We start from the raw sequence: 22,081 nt of genomic DNA on the forward strand, positions 1-22,081 counted from the left end.
ATTACTCCAATAAAAAGAAAGGATCCTCGTGTTGTCACGAAGGTCGAAGTCTCGCGGCAAAATGGCAATGACCTATTTTCAGAGGCATCAAATCTCGTTCTAGGATATCAGAAAAAATACAGTATCTCATTTTTTGAAAATTCAGGGGGTGTAAGGTCTTGTTTTCAAATTTATTATGTTATATGTAAGTATTAAATCAGGCATCAGCATGATATGTCCTCTTTAATTTCAATTCCCAGATTAGGAGAGTTGAAGAAAGTGTTTCTCTGATGATTTCTTTTGAAACAAAGTAATCCTGCCTCATTTTTAACATGTTTTTACTCAAATACAAACACTGCTTAAAAAAAAACCTTGAACAAAAATACCTCTGGAAATACAGAAACAATCAAAATTTAATGAAAGTTTAAAAAGTGAAAGAAGGCCACTGTTCCCTTCTCTCCCCTGTGTAAACGGTAACACAGAGCTCATGGAGTCAAAGCAGGTAAGTTTCATTTTGACCATTGGAACCAGGGTAGAAATTTAGTTCTGGAGACAGCTTTTAAGGGATGGCTTTTTGTTGACGGCTTTGTCTCTAGAATTCGTCTTCCTAAGGATTCAACACATCCACCTGCAGTGAGATAAAGCTCCATCAAAAGCAACACAGGCTGAAGATCCTCCATGCTAACAGGCTAACGGGCTAGCTGCACGGCCTGGCCTGTCTGTCTCCTTCTATGACTGTATTCAGACCAGAAAAGTCCTTTGGTCCACTTGTTTGGTCCGGACCAAAAGCGGACTTTATTTTTTTCGTTTGGTGCGGTTCGTATTCAGATTGTACTTTTTGCAAGTGGACTATATTCTGTAAACACATCCACCTGTGTGACGATCAGTGCTCTCCTTGGACAGCACTGACAAAGACAGCACACAGAATACAGACCCGGAAATAGAGTTAAACATGTGTGTCTGTGCTCTCATTGGAGCTGCAAAATCATTTTCAGTTTCAAGAGCAGCTCCTTCAAAGCAGGCTTAGGGGCCGTTTACACCACAACGGTTTTAGGGTGAAACGCAATAGTTTTGTTGCATTTCAGCCTCGCGTTTACTCGAAAACGACGTTTCAGCCGACCTAAAACGCAAACTTTTGAAAACGGCCTCCAGAGTGAGATTTTTCTGAAACGCTCCTGACACCATTGCCATGTAAACAGTAAGCCAGCATGTTCAGTGGAAACGCTAAAGTCACACTCTGCATCACGTGCGCATACAACAGGACAACAGTACCGTTGGTACAATCGTCACGGACTACCATGTTGTGCTTGTGCTGCTCAATCTGCTGCATCTGCTGACTGTCTTTCAACAAAATCTACATCTGTTGCTCCACTTTTTGACTTAGTATTCCCCAATACACCAGATGACCGGCTCAACTCTTCTTCAGTGGAGATCCCACAAAAGTGGCTTCTGGATAAGACAGTTATAGCACCACCTATAGGCCTGGGGTGCTCACCACAGCGTTTTCAGTCCATCAGCGTTTCCGTGTAAACGCAGATTTTTGTCACTGAGTTTTCACTGCGTTTTAGCATTTTCAGATGAAACGTTGTCGTGTAAACGGGGCCTTAACAACACCATTTCAAATTTTGTAACAGCGAAGACGAATGCGTGCAGCAAGGAGACGCTATGCTCTGCGTGTGCTGACTCACAACATGCTAGCAACAGCATGGCTAAACAGAAGACGGAGGATCAGGTGTGAACCAAAGACGGTTAGCTTACGGTGGCTTTATAGGCCCAAAAGGCGCATGTATCCTGTAGTTAGTTCAGATGGACCTTGGTTTGTATCCAGACCTGCACCAGAACCACGAACCGCACCAGAGTCCGTTTGGAAGCTGACCGAGACCACCTCAAAAAGTGGTTCTTGGTCCGGTTGTTTGGTCCACACCAGGGTTCGTTTGTGTCTATTCACACCTGCATGAAAAGTCCACACCAGCGTGGGAAACGAACCCTGGTCCATTTAAAGTGGACCAAACAGTCCAGGTCTGAATACGCCCTATGGTGTTGTCTTTGCTGAAAGGCCTGTGTTGTTTTCTTACTGCCCTCTATTGGGATGCTGGTGCTTTGCAGTGACACTTTTTCCCCTTCACAGTTGCATTATACACTTCTTAAACACAGCTGTAGTTCCCCTGTACTCTTAAAGGAGAACACAGATATAATCCAGGGATAAGGAATACGAGTGTGTGGTGTATGAACTTCTGAACGGTCCTCTTTCCAACAGGTCAAATAACAGGCCTGATTGATGCTCTGTAAACAATGCATCGACGTGCATCAAACCCTCTTTCATCTCCAGCAAAGATGAATCCATTTCCAGTGAGTTTGACACTGAGCTCCTCCTCCTGGCTCTCACCACTTTAGCCCAGATCGATCTGGACCGATACGGGTCCCAAAGCTTATTATAAAGATTCACTATCTCCACTCTCAACAGGTAGCAGACACACTCAGAGCCCTCTGGAGCACAAACATAGACACACACACACAGATACATCGATCACTCCATCCACATGTTTGTTTCATTCCTCCTCCGCCTCTACCTCCAACCTTCATCCTCCTCCTCCTCCTCCTGCTTGCAGTCTTTTGTTCCTCACCGCAGGACGTGACGGGCTGCCGGCTCTCACACCTGGTAACTACGGAAACGGCTTCTCATTAGACGTACTGTAGCAGGGAGAGTCCCGTGGGGGGACTTCATCATCATAATCAGAGGCGTGTGTGTGCACTGCACTTTCAATAAAGCCAGGGTTCACGTTTTCCTTCACACACACACACACACGCACACGCACACACACACACACACACACACACACACACACACACACACACACACACACACACACACACACACACACACACACACACACACACACACACACACACACACACACACACCAGGTGCTTCAGTCGATACAAATGAGTCCAGAGTAATGTAATACACGAAGTACATTACTGCACAACACATCCATTTGGAGCTGTGAATGACAGCCGGGCAGAGCCGCGCTCAGACGCTAACTGAGTGCTTCTGAATTGCAGTTTGTGGCGCGCTGAGAGGCGGGAGGATAAATCACAGCGTTTTCATGCCTGCTGGGAAATGTTCCAGACGTATGACTGAATCAGCATGTTGACTGAGGCCTCCACGCTCCTCGCTATCTCTCTGAGTCCCTGCTCTTTGTGACAGAGAAACTCAGTGTTATCGTCAGGATGTAAAAAGCGACTGGTGGCCTTGTTGTTGAAGCGTTTCTTTGTCGTGTACTCTCTTTCAATTCACAAGCTACCTTTTCTCTCTGTCTCTCCTCTGTCCGTCCATCTCGGCTCCTTTTCCACAGAGCTCATGTTTTTTCATTAGGTCTGGAGTGGTGTGAGAGAGAAGAGGAGGACTGATGAGGTCTGTGGGGACGCCCGTCTGTGTGTGTGTGTGTGTGTGTGAGGGTGATAATGTAAAGAGGGGACATGTGCTGACTTAATCAGGCAGAGTGGAAAGCTTTGGATGCCACTGATCTCAGACCAGGAGAGGGAAAAGGGTGAGGAGAGGCAGGCGAGTCAAAAACAGGGGAGGTGAAAGAGGGTGAGGAATACAGAGAGAGGAAAGGAGGAAAAGATAATGCGACACGAGAGACCTGAGAGTCTCTTCATAGAGACAATTTGCAGGAATCCACACACGACTCGCCTCGGCTTTATCTCTCCTCCTCCTCCTCCTGTGATCTGTAGCAGAAACAGGTGTTCAGGTTGTTTTTCTCTCTAACCCTGAGCAATTGCTTCAACCTGATACAGGAAGAAAAAGCATTAAACTGAGTCTAATCTACAACCGGCACCTCCACGTCCTGCAGGTAAACACAGCTGTGCGGTGAGCTGGGCTAATTAATGCCAACACATTACATGATAGATAAACCACAGGCTGGAGAAGACACACACCTCAGGTATTCTATATGGATGGAAGACATCTTGAAATGCTGACCTGCTCACTGGAAAACTTAAAGAGGGGCTATCCTGCTCTCTCATGTATCATTAACATGAATTCAAAGTGCATGATGTTCAGACTGAGCATGTGTGGACTTCATGTATCATGACCTTCTGACTACTTCAGGACACTTTTGAGTAGCTGGGACCTGAAACACCAAGGTCTACACCCATAGCTAGGGATGGGTACTGAATTAGGTACTTTTATAGGTACCAACCAATTTCTATCAAAAGTGTCGCACCGATTCACGTAAAATCAAAAGGTACCATGTTTAGGTCCTTGAATGCATCTTTGTGACTGTGAAGGAGTGGAAGAGTAGATGATTTTCCATGCTGGACATTATCACAGCATTGCAAGGTTATATATTAAAGAATAAATATGTTAAATTGAAAAAAAGATATATGTTGTATTTTTTTATTGATATTTTTACTACATAAACACAAAAAAAGTACCTAAAATTAATGCCGTTGAGTACTGGTACCGATTACCATGTACCGGGCATTGGTACCGTATCGCTTCAAATGGAAAAAGTACCCATCCCTACCCATAGCTCCGCCCCTGACAGGCCTCCAGAGGGGCTGGCCAACTGGAGGGAAGGAAGGACGTTAAAGAGACAGTAGCGAGCCTGAAATAAGGGTTTTCTGGTTTGGTGCAAAGATTCTACTGGGGCACCAGAGGGACAGAATAAAGATTTTAAAAAAGGAGAATACCCCCTCTTTAACCTTTTACTGCCTGACTTAATTTACTATCATAGGGAGAGAATTAAAGATAGAGATTGTAAATTTGAATATACCAAATGCAATAGATCAGTGATTCCCAACCTGTGGGTTGTGCCCCCTGTGGTGGGCCACCAAGTCATTTTGAAATTAAATATGATTAAATATATGAGAATAAAACTGTAAAAAGTGTAATACTGAACATGATGCAACATGTCACTGTGCGAGCAACTATGGACCTTCAAACATGTTTCTCCTGTATTCAGTTATATGGCCTCCCTCCAGATTTATGGGGTCAAATGAGGTGGCACAAAAACTGTTGAGACTTAAAAGTGGGCCCTGAGTTGGGGATACGAAGGTTAATCAGCTTCACTGACACCTGATGTGGCAAATCAGGTATGTTGGGACAACCATACTGAAGGGGTTAAGTCTATGTTAGTGCATTCCTATGTTAAACATCAGCTCTGAAGGGGTTTCCTTGGCTTTTGGAGTGGACACAGGAGGAACTGCAGAATCTGCCCTGGCTTCAGTTTTCCAGCACCAGAGGCTACTGCTTCGGAAATTTCAGGTTCTTGACCAAAAAGATCAAAATTTCAATTCAGATGATTTTAACTGTCATATCTGTTGGAGACGTTGCATGCTAACCCTAAAGCAATGCTCATGTTGGCTGGATAAACGGAGACTAACGCCCGCAGCGGCACCATCAAAGCTAGAGCATCATAAAGTTGTCCTTGCTTTGCCAAGTCAAATACCAGCTCTAGATGCAGCCTCAGAGTTACGGGTTGGGAGACATGATGGGAAATTGGTATTTCCTAGTTTTTTGTACAAACATTTTCAGAAGGCGAAGGAGTCCCAATGTCAGACAAAACAGCTCAGAAGTATCCCAGTCATGTTTTAAGAAGCGACTGAAACAGCAGACAGGAGAGGTGTAGCTGACGGTGTACTCTTAATGTTTCTGTCTCCGCTCTCTCTGACACTGTCACAGAGCATTATCAGATGTTTATAACTGAACCGTCTACTTGTTATTCTGTCGCAGGCTCACTCACTTGCCTTCAGATGCCCCTTGAAGAACGAATACAGTATCCTGAACTGAAAAGTGTCCTTATGGAACTGTGCTGTTATATGATTCCCCTCACAGTCACATTTCCTCATCTGTCCATCCTCTAAATGCATGATCTCATCCCAGACACTGACTCCCTCTGTCCCTCTCTGATCTGAGCTCCTTTGTTACCCACACCACAATGGACCAGGGGAGTTCCTGGTACCGAGGCAACGTGAGAGCTGCAGGAACCTCAGTCTGGAGGAAGTTTGCAGTACTCTGTGCCTGCGTTAAAGTGATTGTACGAGTCGTGGCGGCGAGCGTCTGAACTGTATGTTTGTGTGTTTGCAAGGGAAAGCAGGTGGTCGGATCAACAGAGGAAGAAGGGCAGGAGGAGGAGGCAGAGATCACATCTGGCCCAGCTGGCAAGCCTCTATCTGTGCTTTCCCCTCTCCTCTCTTCATCCACCTTTGAATCCCACATATCCACCCGCTCCAAGGCAACACACACACAAACACACACACTCCAGCTTTTCTGTCTACTTCTATCTCTTTCTCTGCTTCTGTTTTCACTGGTGCACTAATTTCATTTTCCTCGTCCCATTTCTCCCCTGATTAACACTTTAAACCTCCTCCCTCCCCGCTCCCTGTGCTCTCTGCTTCTCTTTAGTTAATCCTCCTCAGCCACATGGGATCCACTGCCACGCTACAACACGGAGGAAAGAGACAAAATTAGCTCCAGAATCCAGTTCACACGGGCTGATGCTGCTGCAACTTTAGAGTTAAAGCCCCACAGTCGTTTGTTTTTCACACTGTTGTAGTTTGAGGAATGTTACAGTATCAGTTTAACCCAATGACGGAGTCAGTAAGATAAACCTAAAGGGATATTTCACTATTTTGTAGTGGACTCCTTTCCTGCAACAAGGTGGATTAACTCTTTCAAAAAATAACGCCACAGTCAGCTTTTCAATGACTAGTTTATAGTCAAGCATCAGTCAGCTCACAGTGTTCAGTCTCTACCGTCCCTTCAGAGACCACCAAAAGACGGTCAGGCTCACATAGCTTGAACTCCAAAAGATACGTCTCCTGAGAAAATTCAGCAGTTCAAGGTTGATATCAAAGGACTGACAGCTTCAGATCTTAGAAAGAAGACCACAGTATGGGCGTTGAAAGAAGACTCTCCTGAAAACTGTGCTGTCATTAAAACTACTCAATATTTATCTACCTGGTACTTGATTGGTTAAGTTTCAATTCAGGATGGTTGGAAATATCTGTATCTGTGCAGTACGGAGCCTGAAAGAGTGTACTCGGAGCATCCCAGACTAAAAAGTCTTTAAACAATGATCTTCATTTGTGTTTCACTGCTTTGATTTCATTAGCAGCTCTTCTCTCTTCACTTCCCATCAAGGTAGCTCCATCACTGCAGCTGCTACTTGGTGTGTCATAGATTATTTTTGAAGAACTACCCACAGCACTAAAACATATGTGACATCCTGCAAGAATTCTGAAAAATAAAGTGTTCAGCCCAGGACCTAGCTTGATGGTCCTCTCCTGGTTCATGTTGGGCTGTAAAACCTCAAACCTGGTGACTCCGGGACCCTGTTCTACGAAGCAGGATTACAGTCTAGCGAGGTAGCTTTGAGGATAGGTCCCCGATACCCTATTCTACGACACGGGATCACTCCTCAGCGAGGCGTGTCTCCATGACAACATACGCTGAACGGCTAACCTGCTCCGGGGCAGGTTAGGTTCCAGATTGAACTCGCGGACTATAAAAACCCCGCCCACTGACCAATGAGCCCTCACGAAAAAATGGCTCGTCCGTTCTTAGAGGATCCCATGGACATCAAAGCTCGCATTGTCCGAGGAGCACTCCGGCGCGCGAGAGTTTTCAGGGACCGCACCGACCCACTCTCTTTTTGGGATGACCACCTTTATGAAAGGTATGGGTTTTCCAGGGAGGGGTTGGTAGTACATGACACTTTCTACAGGTAGTTAAAGGGAATGAAGAACTCTCATGCCGTAATAAGATCTTCACTGCAAACACTTCTGTCCCATGACAATATTTTATTGTCTGTCTTAAAATTGTGACAGGAATTCATGTAGGGCTCATGTGGGCTACATATCACACAAAAATGTAAACACGATAGTAATGAACAAATGAATAAATTCATCTAAGAAATAAATCAGGTATGGTGCATGTTACAGTAAAAGTGCATGGTGAACAGTGCTATTTCAGGATGATAATGGCACAAAAGATTTTTTTTGTACTACACTTACGCATTTAGACTGTCAGCAATTTTCTGTCAGCACTCCTTCCGTGCTTAAGCAGTGGCGACGGTGTTGCTTTTAACGTTAATTACATGTTTCACCTCGTCATACTTCCTCATGATCACCTCCTGCTCCTCCTGTGTGAAGTATGCGGTCCTTCTCTCTCCGGCCTGCTCTGACACTCCAGACTGCTCCATGTTTGTGATTGGTCAGATGCAGCGGGCTCCGCCTTATACGCGTGCACGCGCTCATTGCCTAGCTGGATCCTCTTATGAGGCTGATAACCAGCGTTGTAAAACCGTGTAGCGAGACCGCCGGCTACCGCTCTCAGTCCAGCGAGGTAGCTCCAAGGCTATCTCGCTAGGCTGAACTTGCTTCGTAGAATAGGGCCCTGGTCTGGCCCTGCTCATATCAACGGTTTGTTGTTTACACTGTTAATTTTGTTCTGAAAATACCAACTTTATAGATGTTTCAGTGCCAGAATTTCTTTACTGCTCGATTTGTTTGGTGAAAATCAATGCAGCTTTGCTCCAGCGTTTGACGTCTTGCATATCTGATCTGGACAACTCTGATCTGCTGGATCCAAGACACAAGTAACCCCAGAGAATTAGTGCTTTAATGGATCTGGTGTGACACTTTCCCAACTGCACCAAAACATCTTGTTCATCTTGCAAAAACTCTACAAAAGGCAAAAACTAGTTGACTTCCTCATCAATCTCTATCAGATATCTGATTTGGCGCCTCCCATATGGTCAACAACTCCGCCACTGACTGTGACTTTTCAGGCGTTAAGCTGCCCTGACACTACCCTGTTGTACAGTTTTCAACTTCTGCGCTATGCTGGTCAGAATAAAGCGTTAGTGATATTTGTTCCCATACTATGAGTTTTTCCGAACACGCTGCAAGCATTAGCTCAGAAAAACTCTATAACTGGGTTTTTATTTTCACGATCTCCATGTTCATGAGTCATAGAACCCACCCTGAACGAGCCATGTGATACCAGTTTAACGTCTTGCTCAAGGACACTCTGGCAGGCCTAAAAAGGTTGAATGTTGTTTGTCCAGTTAAAGGGTGACGTTATTACTCTGACCGCTCTGTGGGGAATTCAGATCATTGAGGTGTAATAACCCTGCTGGCTAAGCAAGGGTAAGGCCGCAGAGTTTCTGACCTTCATTCAAAGTCTGTGGGCGTGCAGACGAACAGGAGGGCGCAGACGCTCACAGACAGCACACAGATGTAAAGTCAGGAAGGGAGGGCTCCAGGAGCAGCCCCAATCTGTTTAAGATTAACACTCGGCAGTATCAGCACCTTGTCTGGCGTGTACTGGTAATCTCCTTCTCTCTTCTGTCTGTCTCTGTGTTAAGGACTGCAGACTGAAAAGAGGATTCCCCGTCCACCCCTCCCTCCTCTTTTCTTCTCCTCTAAAATCCTCCTGATAGCAGACGCAAAAGAAGTCAGGGCGAGGTGTGAAGAATCATAAGCCTGCTAAATTTGAAAAAAAAAAAACCCAACCTTTTTCTTTTTCTTCTAATCACACTAAGTCGGCTTTTTGTAAAACAGCTCTTTGGAAAACGTGTGAATGAAAGCGCCACTCTTGTTTTTCTGGTGCTGACAGAGCAAACAAAGCTTTAAGCACACACTTCTCTAACTCTGTCATATCCTTTCTCTTTCCACCATCGCTCACTTTGCTGCCAATAAACTCAGAGACACAGAGAGGTACATCGCTGATCTGTGTTTATGTTGATGCTGTCAGGATGAGACGGCAGATACAGGAGTGATTTGATGGACGTTTTCCGAGGAGGGAAGCAGTTATTTCTCAACAAGTAGCATCATTTCATCCTGACGTTGCTGTCTGATCACTCCTCTTTGTAAAGAAGAGATCTGAGTCCCGACACTGAAGCCAGAAAATCAAATCTGCAAATCTTCAGAGTGGAAGTTTGGTTGCAGCCTCGTGTGACCTTTCCCCAAAAAGAAGGAATGATCCGAAACAGTGAGAGACAGATTTTAAATTGAAAAAGAAAGAGGGGGGCATCAAATCAAGAAAGAAGAAGGGATGAGAAGAGGAAGAAAGGGGAAAGGAGGGACACTAAGACAAAGTGTCACCCGAAGTTTGTCTATTAATAGAGCAGCTCTTCTTCCATAGATTTAATTCTCCCCCTGAGCTCTTGAGGAAGAGCAGCTTCTCCTCTTTTATGCGACTCTGTTTCTCTTAGTCATACAGAAAGAGAGGGAGAGAGCACAACTCCAGCCGGGATGTTTTCACGCAGGGATTCGGCAAATCTTGTCAAGTGAATAGGATTGAAGTCTCTTCGTGTTCTCAGCACAAACGCCTGGAGGGGGGAGGGGGCTGTCTGTGGGTCTGTGTCAGGCAGAGGGAGTGACACCGACAGAAACAGGCAGGCAGACGCACACGCACACAGGTAGAGGAGGGAAAACAAGCGGTTGAACTCAGCCAAAGGCTCTGCAGAGATCACACGGCTAAAAATAACCAGGCATCAGAACCAGGACGGGAACAGAAGCACTGAATGTTCCCAAACACACAAACACAGACAAAGACGGTTTAAATACACACATACCAACATCACTTAATGCGCTAAACGAGCATGCAGTGCTCCTGCTGTAGTGTACAGTTCTGCTGTAGAAAAGAGGACAGTCAGGGTTTCCTGAAGAAGCAGGCCGGGAGTTTCCCCTCACAGATGAAACCTCAGTGTGCTCATTATTTCACTTCTTCAAGCGCAGACGCTCCACTCTACAGGGTCCCAACACCATCTTGTTAGGCAACATGCAGTTATTCAGCATGTGTAACTTAGTGTATGTTTTCAGCTCTCCTGCTTAAGATTACCTGCTTTTCACAAACCCTGCTTTTCAACCTGGCCCTGAGCTCCATGCAAAAGACTTCTCCATAGAATTCAATGGGTTATGAAAGCGTCCTTCAACAAAGGTAAAGACCTTCACGAATCATATGAGCTTTAAAAGAAATCAGTCTCACATACTCAGAGGAAAATGTGTCAGAGGGATGAAAACATGACAATTACCTGAGCAGAGTTTGATTTGGGGGAATGCTTCAAATGGTGAATGAGTGAGAAAAGAAGCAACTGGCTGTCCTAGAAGCCCTCCTGCCAAAGTGTCCTTGAGCAAGTCACTAGACCCCAAATTGCTCGGAGTGGTGGTCAGTCATGTGTGAATGGGTATGGAAGTGATAGATAAAGTGTTGGTTCCTATCGTAGGATCAGTCTCTGCAGTCAGTGAGTGATTGTGGTGAGGATGGGCGAATGAGACCAGAAAGAAGAGAGAAAGATTTTTTTAAAAATTGCTATAAGTACTGGTCAAATTACCCTTTACCATTAGCTGCTAGAGCAGTCACTGCTGAGAGGAGGCAACACTGCTTCAGAAGAGATGTTTCAGCTAGAGGAGTGGCAGCTAGAGGAGTGGCAGCTAGAGGAGTGGCAGCTAGTGGAGTCACAGCTAGAGGAGTCACAGCTAGAGGAGTGGCAGCTAGAGGAGTGGCAGCTAGAGGAGTGGCAGCTAGTGGAGTCACAGCTAGAGGAGTCACAGCTAGAGGAGTGGCAGCTAGAGCAGTCGCAGCTAGAGGAGTCGCAGCTAGAGGAGTGGCAGCTAGAGGAGTCACAGCTAGAGGAGTGGCAGCTAGTGGAGTCGCAGCTAGAGGAGTCGCAGCTAGAGGAGTGGCAGCTAGAGGAGTGGCAGCTAGAGGAGTGGCAGCTAGTGGAGTCGCAGCTAGAGGAGTGGCAGCTAGAGGAGTCACAGCTAGAGGAGTGGCAGCTAGTGGAGTCGCAGCTAGAGGAGTCGCAGCTAGAGGAGTGGCAGCTAGAGGAGTGGCAGCTAGAGGAGTGGCAGCTAGAGGAGTCGCAGCTAGAGGAGTGGCAGCTAGAGGAGTCGCAGCTAGTGGAGTCACAGCTAGAGGAGTGGCAGCTAGAGGAGTCGCAGCTAGAGGAGTGGCAGCTAGAGGAGTCGCTGCTAGAGGAGTCGCAGCTAGAGGAGTGGCAGCTAGAGGAGTCTCTGCTAGAGGAGTGGCAGCTAGAGGAGTGGCAGCTAGAGGAGTGGCAGCTAGAGGAGTCGCAGCTAGAGGAGCGGCAGCTAGTGGAGCCGCAGCTAGAGGAGTGGCAGCTAGTGGAGTCGCAGCTAGAGGAGTGGCAGCTAGAGGAGTGGCAGCTAGTGGAGTCGCAGCTAGAGGAGTGGCAGCTAGAGGAGTGGCAGCTAGAGGAGTGGCAGCTAGTGGAGTCGCAGCTAGAGGAGTGGCAGCTAGAGGAGTGGCAGCTAGAGGAGTGGCAGCTAGTGGAGTCGCAGCTAGAGGAGTGGCAGCTAGAGGAGTGGCAGCTAGAGGAGCGGCAGCTAGTGGAGTCGCAGCTAGAGGAGTGGCAGCTAGAGGAGTGGCAGCTAGAGGAGTGGCAGCTAGAGGAGTCGCAGCTAGAGGAGTGGCAGCTAGAGGAGTGGCAGCTAGAGGAGTGGCAGCTAGAGGAGTGGCAGCTAGTGGAGTCGCAGCTAGAGGAGTCGCAGCTAGAGGAGTGGCAGCTAGAGGAGTGGCAGCTAGAGGAGTGGCAGCTAGAGGTAAATGGTAAATGGACCAGTACTTATATAGCACTTTTCTCGTCTTACTGACCACTCAAAGCGCTTTACACTGCCAGCCACATTCACTCATCCACACTACATTCACACACTGATGGTAGGGGATTTCTACTGAAGAGCTATCAGTTTTAACTAACACATTCACACCCAATCATACACCACTGAGCAACAGCAGGAGCAGTTGGGTTCAGTGTCTTGCTCAAGGACACTTCATCTTGTGACTGCAGGAGCTGGAATCCAACCCCTGACCTTCAGATTGAGAGGCGACAATTCTACCACTGAGCCACAGCGGCTGAGGCAATAGCAGCTAAAGGAGTCGCAGACGAAGGAGTTGCAGCTAGAGGCATCACTGCAAGAGGAGTCGAAGTTAAGAGTAGTTACAGCCAGAGAAGTTCCAGTTAGAGTAGTTGCAGCCAGAGAAGTTCCAGTTAGAGTAGTTACAGCCAGAGAAGTTCCAATTAGAGTAGTTACAGCCAGAGAAGTTCCAGTTAGAGTAGTTGCAGCCAGAGAAGTTCCAGTTAGAGTAGTTACAGCCAGAGAAGTTCCAATTAGAGTAGTTACAGCCAGAGAAGTTCCAGTTAGAGTAGTTGCAGCTAGAGAAGTTCCAGTTAGAGTAGTTACAGCCAGAGAAGTTCCAATTAGAGTAGTTACAGCCAGAGAAGTTCCAGTTAGAGTAGATGCAGCTAGAGAAGTTCCAGTTAGAGTAGTTGCAGCTAGAGAAGTTTAAGCTGAAGGAGTTAAAGCTTAAGATGGCGCAGTAAGAGAAACTGCAGCTTGAGGAGTTGTGGCAAGAGAAGTTCCAGTCAAAGGAGTTGCAGCTAGAGGGGTCACAGCTAGAGGATCTGCAGTTATGGAAGTTGCAGCTAGAGAGTAGCTGCTGGTACTCATGTTAAGAACTACAGATTCACTTTCTTCTGTCAGAAGATCAACCCATGAGTCCCAGACCAGCAAAACTGACTCAAAAGAGACCCTCAGAATTATTTACATGCAACAACCTGCTCTGGCTGCAGCTGGGAGGGACTGCTGCCCACGAGTGTGAAAAGGACTTGTTCTCCTGCAAGTGGTAGGGTGGAGCCCCTGCTCTTTGAGAAGAGTCAATTTGATATGTGCATCCCCTAACTCCAGAAAAAGTCATTAGATTTGTGTTTTTCTATACAAAAAAAAAAAAAAGAAAAAGAAAAAAAGACGCTACATATAGTTGTCAATAACACGTTTGCATACACTGGGTAGGATTGAGATACCAGGGTTTCTCAGAATCAATTGGCTGTTGGATCAATCTCAGATGGGGGACAGCTATACCTGAATCACAGGGCTCGTAGCCTGCATTATTTTGGTGTGCAGTGACACTATACAAAGCTAGAAATCTACAGTGTTTTCATGCTTCAAAAGGCCCTCCAGCAATGACGGAAACAGCTCTGTTTGGTCACGACTGACTCCTTAAGACATTTAAAATTCAAGTTAATATGAAGCTGTCACCGCTGGTGGTGGTTCATCTGATGTGTTAAATGCTGTGCCTGAAGGGGCTTGGTTTAGTCTTCATTCTGTCCATCTGAAATGTTTCATTCTAGCTGCTGTCTCTTTAAGGCACAAACCCCCTTCACTCTGATTGGATAGCCGTCCGGAAGGCCGTCGGGGGGCTGTCAGGAGGCGGAGCAAACATTTTGTCTTGTGTATTGTGGCTCAAAGTCTTCACACATAGATTATGAACACCCTTATATCTTACTTTATATCCATGTTTGAGCCACGGTAAAGCAGAATACCCCCTCTTTAGAGATCTTTCTTTCTCTATTATGACATGTTTGAATATAAAATAGTTTGTAAAATGTAATCTATATGACATGGACTCTGTAGCAGCAGCGTGATAGCTAAATTATGTATCAAGAGTGGTGAAAGAAGCAGGTGGGTACAGCTCCTATGTGCTGTTTCATCACATGATGTGTTCCCAATGTGAGCCTGGCAGCGATATTTGAACAATCAATCACGACTTGAGAGCGCTGAGGGTATTAAATATTCACCACCTATGTACCGTATAGCATGTTTGAGATTGAAGCACTATTAAAAGAGGCAGAGAAGCCACTGCAGTCTCTCCTTCTTCCCACACACACACTCAGTGCCTCACACACTCGACGTGTCCTCCCTCGGGCTTCACTTAAAACAGACGTACCCAGACAGTCAGCAGTCAGCCCTTTTTCCTGCCTGCTAGTCTAAACTGAGCCTATCTGAGCTCTGCAGCCAGGGAGGGGCTGTCCCGCTCTGTTTAGATAGCGCTACACTCATCTACAATCACTTAAGACACCGGCGGCGTCCCCACCATGCTGCTGCACAGCTACACCCTGCAGCAGGTCTATCAGGACGGCAATCAATGGAACACAAATAGAAGGAAGTGAGCTGCACTGTGTGTATCCTGTAACCTTTTCAATAGGCTCCATTCTTTCTTCAGAGGTATTCAGACTGAAACACTCCCAAAGTGTGTGTGTGTGTGTGTGTGTGTGTGTGTGTGTGTGTGTGTGTGTGTGTGTGTGTGTGTGTGTGTGTGTGTGTGTGTGTGTGTGTGTGTGTCATGACTGAATTAAGAGAGAGTGGCAGAAAAATGAAACACTGAACACGGGGGAATCAGGACCAGTAGATCTAGCCTCAAAGTGGATTTTCAGATTTAAAGTCTCTTCATTTCTGCGCGGTGAATAATAAACTGGAAACACCTGCAACATTTCAACTTTTCACCTTTTAAAAAATCTTTTTAGGCTCTTTTCAAAAAGGCATTTCCAACACAGCTGTAATTCTTTAAAAGAAGGTTTCTTGGGTTATCAACATGTTAACTGGAAGCTGATCCAAATACTCGTTCAGTCAAACCAACATAGCATCAGCTTTAACACTTCGGGAAACCAAGTCCTTCTATATTTGTACCATAAACGTATTATAAAGTCAGGCTAGCTTGTAGTAAAGGACCATAGGACAACTACAGCAGGTTTCCCAAACATAAAACAAACAGAAGAAAAGCATTTCTGTTTCCAAAGCCTAAGGAAGCTCTTATTTTGAAAATCCTTTAAGGACATCTTTAATTGCTATGTGAGACACGGCCCAGCAATATGAAACGATGCGCTGCATTATGTACTAATGCATAACAGCGCGTTCCAATGCCTTATGACGTGTTGTGTTGCACTACGGTGCATCATGTTAGTTAAGGTGCATTGCATAGCGTCACAATGTGTTGAATTGAGTTATAATGCAAAAAATCTGGCTATAACACTTACAATGTGTTGTGCTACAGTGCACAATGCATTATGCTACAGAGCCTAAAGGCTGGGTTATGGTTTCTGCAAGAAAGTAACACACAAATGAGACGCACAGAATCAACACATGTGGCTTTTAGACTTTTTATCACTACGCACAACCTCTGTTAGCGTTCATTGCTAAACTGCAGGGGGCGGCATATTCCAAACACATGTATACAAACTTTCTAAACCTGGGTAGAAGAACTTGTTTGCTCTGTTTGTGATTCTCACCCCTGAAATTCTTCTTTACGTGGTCATTACGGTAATCTCTGTGTGATGAATCACATAAATGCCAGGATAGTTTGTACTTTAGACACTAGGAGCTCTTGTTAGTTCATGCATGTCCCTGCAGAAGTTAGAAACTTTAGGATGATTTAGGGGCTCTCAGAGGAAATTGGGTTTTCTATATCATTATTTGTTTTCAATCAATCAATCAATCAATCAATAAACCAGACTTTATTTGTGTTGCGCCAAATCTTAACAAATGTTATCTCAAGACACCAAAATAACGTGTGTTAGTTTCTCATTTACATTGAAGTTATAGATAGATTAGCTCCTTTGTTGTTGTTGATGAAGCCGGCTGGACGGTAGTTGCATGGGCACGGATGGACAGCTACATTTCATTCAAAGGAGCTGAAGGAGTGACTCACAAGGATGACCAGATGACAACCAAAAAAAACTGTCAGGTTCTTTCAGGTAGGGGTGGGTATCAAATTAGATACTTATACAGGTACCAACTGAATCCCATGTGTGGTATCAAGTACTGACTCAAGGAAAAATCAAAAGGCACCATGTTAAGGTACCTAAACGCATCCTTGTGACTGTGAGGGAATGGGGGAGTAGGAGATTTTCCATGATGGACATGAACACAGTATTGCAATTTTATACACTGACGAATATATATGTTAAATTTAAACTAAACTAGCTAGCTAACGAGCTAAACTTCAAGATTTTATTAATAAACAAATTATTATTATTACCACATGAACACACACAAAAAGTACTGAAAACTGGAACCGATCGAGAACTGATTGCACCGGAATTGTATGATTTCAAATGTGAAAGGTACCCATCCCTAAAATACACCACAAGTTTTGCAACTCAACGAGAAACATGACATATTTAGAAGGAAATGGACATAACTTGTTGAGCACTTTTGAATACAGCATACCTGTCTAGGCTTTCTTGACAGAGAAGCTACTCCACATATACAACCCCCGGGTCAGTATGACAGAATAGAATAGAATAGAACTTTATTTGTCATTGCAACAAGTACAACAAAATTGCAATTGGACACATTAAATAATAAAATCATATCATTCAACCGGCACCATCATAATAAAACCAGCTTGTGGCCTGTAGTTCAACTTCCCTTTATTTGATCTATATTAACAAACTGGATGTTGAAAAACAAACAAGTTTTCATAATTTCATCAGATCTGTCCTCTGCTGATCATGTGAAGAAGTTAGACAACAACTGTTGGAGTGGATATTTGTGTTTGAATACATTAAGTCTGATAAGCTTAAAAAAAGTTATGAACCTCTTTAATCTCAGAAGTCTTGAGAAGCTTATTAAGCCTTCACACTTTGATATAATGCATGAATTTTTAATATTTCAAGCCAAAATTTCCAGAGGCTTAAAAAACAGTCAGGGATTAAAGTTACATAATTTGCTCTGTCAGGTAGCAGTGAGTCATTGTTTACAGTATTCAGAAGTGACTTCAGCTCAGCCGCAGAGCGAGGTATGGTCCTGTTTGACACAGAGTCCCACAGTGAGTTAATGAGGAAGTTTAGTTTGAGGTCAATGTCTCAGTGTCATTAGTCAGGTTCGGACCACACACACAGAAATACTCAGCTCTAAAAGTGAGTTTCAGAGACCTAGGTTTGGCACTGAGAGCACCACATCCTTACACACCCTGCCTTTCAGTCCAACACAAACAAGTGGACACAATGAGCAGGTGTGTAAAGGTGACCTGGAAGCTCTGTCTGAAACAGAGCTGTAAAGTTTGCCAGGGCACCAGCAGAAACCACAGAGCTCAATAACCTACTGTACACAGAGCCTCTAACCCACAGACACACAGACACTGTAGCCCAGACAGGCACAGGCCGTGTAGAGGACTACTCCAGCCCCACATCAATTTGTCATGCAAGTGTAACCTAGATTTAAGGTTTGGCTAAAAATGGCTCAACCTGGTGTTACAGGGACGTGTGGGCCTGCGGCTCAGCCAGCTGGTAAAAACGATGTGGCGTGTCGTGTTAAACCAGCAGAAGCTCGGCTACTGAGGAGGAAAGACTGAAAGTGACCTCAATAACAGCACAGCCTGCCAAGAGCTCAGACCTCTGTTAAGAATGGCACCTAGGTGGGATAAATCTGTTTTTCCTGGGTGGTGAAACAACACAGGCGCTGGGAACAAGTATGACAGGCCACGAGCAGGTTCTGAAAGTCAACCCAGGAACCAACCAGCTAAAAGCTCTTTCTGGAGGCCAGGAGGAACAGATGGTTTGGAGGAGGCGTGAAGGAGGCCATCAGCAGCACATCAAGCTTCATCCACTGTCTCTGAACAAAGCCAAAGAGGGACCGCAGAACGACTTCACCGTCTGACACTTACAACAGCTCATTCACACCTCGGATTATGCGACTGCAATGACTCTCTCTCATGTGACAGAGAGGTGCTAATTGCTGGATGAGCTTTAGTGCTGGAGAGATCCCAACAACGTCTTTGGTTAATCTGTGAACTGGGAAGTGAACAAAGTTAATCTGAGGGGAATCTGTCTGTCAGGGTAGAACGTACAAGGAGGCGGGTGGATTTAGTGGAAGGGTGCCCAGAGACCTACACACACTTGTAGAGGACTTTGACATGAAAGACATTTTGATTGTGAAATGGCAACACAACACCCTCATGGTCCAGTCTCACCAGCTGCCACGCACAAGTTTGATGGAGCAGTTCAACCCTTTGGCTTTTTGGAGCGTTTGGCTTCAGGCTTCCTAAAGTTGAGCCTGGATGCTTTTCAAGCAGTTGATTCTAAAACAGGCTTCAACCTGCGAAACATGCATTAATCTCTGCGGTCTAAGTATGAAAACACCAGAGAACTTTCTGTTTCAACTGAGGACTTTGAGTGGGATGCATCCTTCTCAATTCTAGATCATCAAATCCTTATCAGTTGAGGATGACTGATGTCAATCTAACTAGGATGAATTCCTGATGAAAAACTGGATATCCACTTGCATGTTCAGCTGAAGGTCTCCAGTTTACAGGGTCACTCTTTAAACTGGGACACAAGGAGCTGACAGAGACACATTCACACTATCAGGCTCAAAAAAGACCATTGGTTAGGAGGAACTAAACCAAGTCCATCTGTGTCCAAAGTTCCTGGAAATTAAGGCAGTTTAAGCAGTAGATGAATTACCCCAGAACTAAATTTAGACCCTAGTTCCTGTAGTGAAAAAATGCACTAAGTTCCTCAAGAAGTCCCTAGATCCACAGGAAAGTTCTGGCTGTTGAAAAGCCCCTTCACTCACTCAGGATCTGAAACTTTTTGAGTCCTGTTATTGTTTTTTTTTTCTTTTCTTTTTTTTTTGAAGGATATAAAAATCAGTTAGGATGATAATTTATGGAGTGATGAAGCCAGGATGGTGGAGTTTTTTAAGCCTTGTCGTCCAGTTAAAGTGAAAGGACAGAGTGATTTCTATGGGTCATAAGTAAGGTTTCCAGCCTCGACGTCCTCTATTTGTTTTCTGTTCTATCCCTGAGCTTTTAATAAAAGTTTCAAGTCAAGCTTTGGGCCTTTTACTGTCTTATTCAAAGACGACATGATGTTTGATGGAGCAGGAAGAGGATCACAGGTTGGATTTGAATTTGAGTGAGCCTCATTCAGGGGCCCTCACCCATTACCCTGTTTCTTCCTTATTTTTATATTATTTTTTAGCTGATCTTTCAGTTTGTCATTTTGACTGTTGTAGACTTCAGATTGTTTGTCTTTGCCTGGGGTTAAAGGTTAGGGGTTAGAGTTGTTTCCATGGTGATTTGTTCTATAGTTGATCTTCCACTTTGTTGTCTTACTGTTGTGAACTTCAGATTTTATTTGTCTTTAAACTTTATTTCCCCTTGTTTCCTCTGTTGTGGTACTTTTCCCGCCCCAGCAGCTACATCTTCAGTGTCCTTAACGTGTGGTCTTCTGTCCGTTAGTTAATGGAAAACTGCAAACCTTGGCGTGCTGTAATTGACCAGTTAGAATCAAGTATTCAGCACTATTAGTTCTCCCATTACCTGGATCCTTCATTACACTTTTATTCACCACTTCAGCTGCATAAACATCACAAAGCATGCAGCTGATTTCACCATCAAACTTCCCCCCATCAAAGAGAGACCATTTAACACAAGCCAATTGGCTGCTTCGCTGCCATGACAACAGAGTGCCGGTGAATGAGGGGAACTAGATTTGAGATTGAATGTCACAACTTCTCTATGAAAAAGCTGGAAGATGGCGAAACAATGAGCGTTTCAATGACGGCGAAGAGGAAAGAAGTGGCCTCCAGAGCGCGCAGGGTCTGTTTGCAATCAGTTAGCTGCTCTAAAAGGCTGGATTAAACACCAGATAACTCTCACCTTGACAACCTGCAGGCTGCAAGCACACACAGGCAACACATTTCCACCATCCCTCATTGATTTTTATGATGCTAATTTCCATAAATAGAGAAGCTTTTCAGAGCTGAAGGGAAGGACTCGTCACATTTGCCGCCGACTCTGAAAGCCAGGGTTAATTGAGGTGGACAGTCCCAGTCGTGACACTAAATGGCTTTAAACGTCTCTTATTTTCGCCAGCGGTGCGTGAATGTCACGGCTGCTCGAGTTAACAGCAGACCCCCGAACCCTTGCACACTCACTGCTGGCTGAAACGCCTCTCTCAGGGTTATTCGGTTATTGGGTTTGGATGCAAATATGCTGTGAGATCATTCATAGCTTGGTTTCAGACAGTCACAGCTGTTTGTGGGGAAATCGTGCCAAAGGGAGAGAAACAATGCAAAGACTTGGGGGGGAGGGGATCACTGTGGAAACAAAACTCACCTTTTAACGTCAGGTAACTTTAAGTTTTTCCTTTAATACTGACAAACAGCTCCACGGGACTACACTCCTCTCCACAGTGGGCTTATTAACTGACTCACACATCAGATATCTGCCTCTCAGCTGCTGCCAAATGCCCGCTCACCATCCCAGATTCTGTTCAAACCTGTAGCATCTTGTCTCCAGATGTATCCCCAATGTGCCAACACGGACCGTTTCTTGGCCTTGTGTTTAAAATAATGTGTCTTGTTGGCAACTTTCACTTCCCTTCATCATTTTTGCCCAAATACACACTTTAACACTCAAAACAAAGTGCTGTAAGCTTCGGCAGTTATTAGGAAACTCAGCATGCGGGCTGATTTCAAAACCTTGCAAGGTCTCAAAGGGGAACTTTGGACTTCTGCAGACTTTCTAAGTCGGGAAAATTCTTTTATACCTGAAGCTTTTCTTCCAGATGTTGTTCAAGGTAACTTTGTGGTCTCCTCCTGCCTACTTTGCACCAGTTTTATCAATTATAACCTACTCTGTGAAAACTTTGTTTGCAGTGACACCTGTGGCCAGAATCTGTAGTGTTTCTAATGGGATTACGACTCCGTTCCTCACAAGCACCATCACCCACTGTTATTTGGATGTATTCCATTTGTTTTGGAGAGCAGATCTGTTTTTTAACACTCATTTTCTTTGTTCAAGACAACTTTTCCCAGGATTCAAAGTGAAAAGATGATACATTTATACCCATTTCCACCAAGCAGTTCAGTTCAGTTCGGCATGGTATGTCACTCATTTTATGGCCTTTCCTTTGTCTAAAACCAGAAAAGGTCTCAAACTTACCGACCCGTACCATCCCACTTCTTGGTACCCTTCTGTTTTGGGTGCCAGACATATCAGACCCCAGAAGCTGGTGCTTGAAACATTGCAGTCTGTTGACTGATGGAAAGACTCATCACTTCCCGTGTGACAGCGGATGCTGTATTTCTCCTGGTGGTAACCTTCTCTGAAACAAGGCTTGATTGTTCTTTGGCGATCACAAAGAAGAAGAGTTGCTGGATGTCTTCCATCACTGATCTTTGATTATTGTGTTGCGTTTTTCTTCTTCGTTAGATTTATTAGCAGTGTACTCTGTGTCACACTGCTTTGCTGGTACACACAACTGACGTGGCTATCAGCATC

General features: G+C 44.9%; 1 protein-coding gene across 6 annotated transcripts in view; it reads right to left on the reverse strand.

The window, feature by feature from the left end:
- The window catches only part of LOC141811042 (phosphatidylinositol-binding clathrin assembly protein), a 104,602-nt gene that overhangs the window by 76,702 nt on the left and 5,819 nt on the right, over positions 1 to 22,081 (reverse strand). The gene's annotated exons all lie outside the window — the stretch shown is intronic.

This window comes from Halichoeres trimaculatus, unplaced genomic scaffold, assembly GCF_033239565.1.
Source record: "Halichoeres trimaculatus isolate MK-OKI-2021-1 unplaced genomic scaffold, fHalTri1.1 fHalTri1_scaffold_22, whole genome shotgun sequence".
In the NCBI taxonomy this organism is placed as follows: domain Eukaryota; kingdom Metazoa; phylum Chordata; class Actinopteri; order Labriformes; family Labridae; genus Halichoeres; species Halichoeres trimaculatus.